A 5,591-nucleotide genomic window follows, 5' to 3' on the forward strand; every position below is an offset into this window, starting at 1 on the left:
CATTTATTATAAATTGCACAGATTTACCTTTTAATATTGCAAGCCGCCCGGAGTTACTGTGCGGCAAGATGGACAGCTAACAAATTTTGCAGACAAACGAATAATAAATAAATAAAAATAACAACTAAGGACACCCTTCCTTGACCAGGCTCCAGCCTCCTTCTCAGGGGTGACTGCCCGGTCCAGCCAGTGGTTCCCCAAGTGGGCTTCCCCGGGGGTCTTCCCTCTGACACTCCCCAGGCCTCCTCCGCTTTGTAGCTTGTTGACCCTGCGCAATGTCCACCTGTAGCCTCCCGTCACACAGCATCAGTCTGGTTTGGGAGCATCCCTGCTTCGGACAGGAAGGCGGTGCAGAGTGGTGAGGATGGGCATAGCACAGAAGCGACGCTTGAGGAGGGTCCGCAAGATTGTCTGGGACACTTCGCATCCTCTCCACAACCTGTTTTCCTTGTTCCCTTCTGGGAGGAGGGGGCTCCGTGGTATCCGGAGCAGAACATCCCGATTCAGCCATAGTTTCATTCCGTACAGCATTAACCTTGTGAACTCGCAAGCTTCCTCCTTCCGTCATATATTCAAGATGGACAGCATTTCATATTTTATTGTCATGTACATGTAGGGGTGTGGGTCTATACATAGGTTTAGTTTAGTTTAGTTTAGTTTTATTTAATTTGTATACCGCCCTTCTCCCTAGGGACTCAGGGCGGTTCACAGGGCATATATAAATAACAATACAATACAATACAAAAGTTAAAAAAAAGATTAAATCAATGCCCAGTTAAAACAGTAATACAATTCTAAAACAACAATTTAAAACCCAAATCCCCCGTCAGGCCAGACCAGCTAATTCAAATAAGTGGGTCTTCAGGCCACGACGGAAAGTTCGGAGGTCTGATGCCATCCGGAGCTCCACCGGCAGTTGGTTCCATAATGCCGGGGCACCCACAGAGAAGGCTCTCCCCCTGGGGGCCGCCAGTCGGCATTCCCTGACCGGAGGCACCCTGAGGAGGCCCTCTCTGTGGGCACGTACTGGGCGGAGGGGAGTTGACGCCGGCAGCAGGTGGTCCCCGAGGTATTCCGGACCCAAGCCATGTAAGGACTTAAAGATCATAACCAAGACCTTGAACCTCACCCGGAAGACAACTGGTAGCCAATGCAGCTCGCGGAGCAAAGGTGTAACATGGGAGTACCGGGAAACTCCCAAGACAACTCTCGCGGCCGCATTCTGTACCAGTTGGAGCCTCCGAGTGGTCTTCAAGGGAAGCCCCATGTAGAGAGCATTACAGTAGTCAAGGCGAGAGGTCACGAGCGCATGAGTGACCGTGCACAGGGCATCCCGGTCCAGATAGGGCCGCAACTGGCGCACCAGGCGAACCTGGGCGAAAGCCCCCCTAGTCACGGCCACTATATGATCTTCCAGGGTAAGCCGTGAATCTAGGAGGACTCCCAAGTTGCGAGCCCTATCCACGGGGGGTAAGAGCTCACCCCCCATAGAAAGAGATGGAACATTTGGAATGTCCCGGGATGCCGGAATGCACAGCCACTCAGTCTTGTCAGGGTTGAGTTGAAGTCTGTTCCTCCCCATCCAGACCCGAACCGCCTCCAGGCAACGGGACATCACAGCGAGGGCATCACTGGGGTGGTTTGGGGTCGAAAAGAAAAGTTGGGTATCATCGGCATATTGATGATACCCAACTCCAAAACCACGAATGATCTCACACAGCGGTTTCATATAGATGTTGAACAGGAGAGGCGAGAGAACCGACCCCTGAGGAACTCCACAAACGAGAGACCTAGGGGCCGATCTCTGCCCCCCTGCCAACACCGACTGCGAGCGTCCCAGGAGATAGGAGGAGAACCACTGAAGAACTGTGCCTCCCACTCCCAATCCCCTAAGACGCCGCAGCAAGATACCATGGTCGATGGTATCGAAAGCCGCCGAGAGGTCTAATAGGACTAGGACAGAGGAATATCCCCTGTCCCGAGCCCTCCAGAGATCATTCACCAGAGCGACCAATGCCGTCTCCGTGCTGTACCCGGGCCTGAAACCCGATTGGTAGGGGTCCAGATAATCCGCTTCATCCAGGACCAGAGGGAGCTGATGCGCCACCACACTCTCAACAACCTTCGCAAGAAAGCGAAGGTTGGAGACTGGACGAAAGTTGTTCAAAACAGCCGGGTCCAAGGCTGGCTTCTTGAGGAGAGGTCTCACCACCGCCTCCTTCAAGACGGTGGGGAAATAGCCCTCACTCAAGGAAGCAGATATAACCGCCTGGAGCCAGCCTCGTGTCCTCTCCCTAGCTGCATAAACCAGCCAGGAAGGGCACGGGTCCAACAAACATGTGGAGGAGCTCAGCCTCCCCATAATCCTGTCCACTTCATCAGGGGTCACAGAGTCAAACTCTTCCCAGATAACGTTGACAAGACCGCCCGTGTCCTGATCGCCTGACTCCGCCCAGTTGGAGTCCAAACCGGTCCGAATCCGAGCGATTTTATCCGACAGATGTTGACTAAATTCCTCGGCACGACCCTGCAAGGGGTCCTCCCTCACCTCCTGATTAAGAAGTGAGCGAGTCACCCTGAACAGGGCGGCCGGGCGATTATCTGCGGACGCGATGAGGGTGGAGAAGTAATTACACCTCGCCACCCTCATCGCTGCGAGATAAGACCTAATATAGGTTCTTAACCGCAACCGGTCGGGTTCGGATCGGCTAGACCTCCAACAGCTCTCTAGGCCCCGTTTCCGACGCTTCATCTCCCGGAGCTCCGCGGAGAACCATGGAGCTCGCTGGGATCTGCGCCGGGTCAGGGGCCGCAAGGGTACAACCCGGTCAAGTGCCTCAGTGGCTGCCCTTTCCCAGGCTTCCACTAAGGCATCCGCCGAGCTGTGAGCAATGGAGGCAGGTGGGGACCCCAGCGCCGCTTGGAATCTATCAAGATCCATTAAGCGTCTGGGGCGGTACCATCTAATTGGTTCCGTGTCCCCACGGCGGGGGGTGGCAAAACGGAAGACCAGCCGCAGGAGATGATGATCGGTCCATGACAGGGGCATAATAAATGGAGAGCCCCCACCAAGATCATCCAACCACCGTCTAGATAAAAAAAATCAGGTCAAGGGTGTGGCCTCCCTCATGAGTTGGTTCTGAAATTACTTGCGTCAGGTCCATGGCCGTCATGGAAGCCATGAACTCCCGAGCTAGCTCCGATGCACCTCCCAGGGATGGTAGATTGAAGTCTCCCAAAACTATAAGTTTGGGAAACTCAACCACCAAACCCGAGAGGATATCGAGCAGCTCGGGCAGGGCTGCCGCTGTGCGACTAGGCGAAATGTACACCAGTAGCAAGCCCAACTGCGCCCCAGAACCAAATCTCACAAAGAGAGACTCACACCCGACTATCTGAGAAACGGTGGACTCCCGCGGACATAAGGTCTCCCTAATGGTAACCGCCACTCCCCCACCCCTACCATGAGCTCGTGGCCGGTGTAGCACCCGGAAGCCTGGTGGGCAGAGGTCAACCAAAGGGACCCCACCCTCTGGGCCCAACCAGGTCTCCGTGATGCAAGCCAGGTCCGCATGCTCACCCTCAACTAAATCCCTAACGAGGGGAGCTTTGTTAACCACGGACCTGGCGTTCAGGTACACCAGCCGGAGCTCAGGAGGCTGAACATCCTCGCTCCCGGGATCTCGGGGAAGAAGCAGAGGGTCGGAGTGCCTCACCGCTTGCAAGTAGTGGAGACGGCCCTCCCGGTAGCGATACGGCCCCCTGTCTATCCTGCTGCCATTCCCTGTCTATCCTGCTGCCATTCCCCGTCGTGGGAATAGATAATCCCACGACCCGCTCATGAGCCCCGGCGACAACGCCACCCTGTTCTCCCCCCGTGCAGTCAGACCCAAGTCTGGCCTGAACCATGGTTGATTGGCCACCCCCCATAGCCAGACAACCCCTATCTCCCACCCCACTCCCTAGCCCTATAAAATTTTTTGATAAAAAGATAATCAGAGGCTTTCTAGATTTACATTGATGGCCCCTGCCCCTGCCCAGCCATCTCTCAGAGACCCAAAACTCGGGCCCGTCATCGAGGTTAGAAATGTTTAAGGAGGCGGGTCGCACCCAGGAGAGGGGGGCACCCCTGAGGGCGTACAAGTCCGTGCTCGTATACTGCCGCATGAGTCTAAAAAAGTCCAGTCAGTCCAGGATAGGCATCCCTTAATTGTCCATGGGAGGATTGAACATAAAGACAGATGACTGGATCCCCACCCAACTTCACTGCCACTCAGTTGGGTGCCCCCAGAGACAGGCCGCTCCCCGCCCTCTCACGACGGGTTGAGACTCCGTTCCTGGGGGTGGACCAGGTATCCTCTGGGTAGGCAAACCCCATAGAGCTCCCACCTTTATGAGGTTGCAAATGGAGAAGTCCAGCCACTCTCCCACCGTGGCCGAAACCCAGGTGTGTCAAAAATCCAAAGGGAGAGGGGGGAGGGTAGGCAGGCAGATGGTAAAAAGTGTGTCCAAGGCAAAGAGGGAAGGCAGGCCAAAGTAAAAAGATAGTCTGAACCACCGGCGTCACTGCAAAAACAGTTCGAAGATGATACAAGATGCAGGAGCCCCATGTCATCCTTGCTCCGGTAAGATAACCCCCGGTCGTCCTCTTCGCCACCAAAGCGGTCCGAAGACGCCGTCGCCATAAGAGGTTGTCTATAGTAAGGTTAGGTGTGCGTCATGTATGTGTTCCACTTTGAGAGCGGGCAACTAAATTTCATTTTTGATGTGTGCCGTTGTGCCCGCAGTAAAAAAAAATGACAATAAAGGTTATCTTATCTTATCTTATCTAGTTATGACTGGTGAGTCATCCCATTTTGAAGGCCGCTGTTCACCTGGAGAGCAGATGATGGACCACAGTGCTGATGGGCCCAAGGGGGGCTATCCCCCTTCCCTGTTCAAGGTGAGCACTTTGCACTCTGCAACCCTCCCCCCATAAGGACTGACCCAGCGGTGGCCACACACCTGGGGTTGTCCCAGGGCTGGCGCGCAGGGGAGCTTCTGCAACGCACCCCCCTCTTGCCCCATTGTTGGAGAAAAACGAGGAACAAAGGGCCAGAGGGGGTCGGTGGGGCGTGGGGCTCCCCGGCTCAAAAAAGGGGCGTCCGCACCGAACCCCACATTCACACGGCGCACCTGGAGAGCGAGGTAGCCCCCTCCTCCGCCGGCCCAGAGCCCGAGCTGGCCAGGTGGGCCCCCAAAGGGATCCCGGGCCAGGCGAGACCTCCGCCGCCGCCGCCCCCCTCGCCGGGTCGGTCCTCTCGGGAGGGAGCGGCTCCCGGGACGGCCTCGCCCCGCGCGGCCCCGCTCCAGCAGTGCCCCCCCTCCCGCAGCCGCCGGCCGCGCGCTTCCTCCGAGGGGCCCCGCCCGGCCCGCCGCGGGACCCGCGCGCCGCCCCGGCCGCTCCCTGGCGGGCATCCAGGCTGAGCCGGCTCGCTCCCTCCTCCCCGCCCGGCCCGGCGGCGCCGCCCTCGCCGGCGGAGGCAGCAAGCAGGCAGGCGGGCGGGCGGAAGGGCGGGCAGGGGGAGGCGGGCGGGCGGGGGCGGCTGGGC

This window comes from Vipera berus (genome assembly GCF_964194415.1).
Source record: "Vipera berus genome assembly, chromosome: 5".
Taxonomy (NCBI): Eukaryota; Metazoa; Chordata; class Lepidosauria; order Squamata; family Viperidae; genus Vipera; species Vipera berus.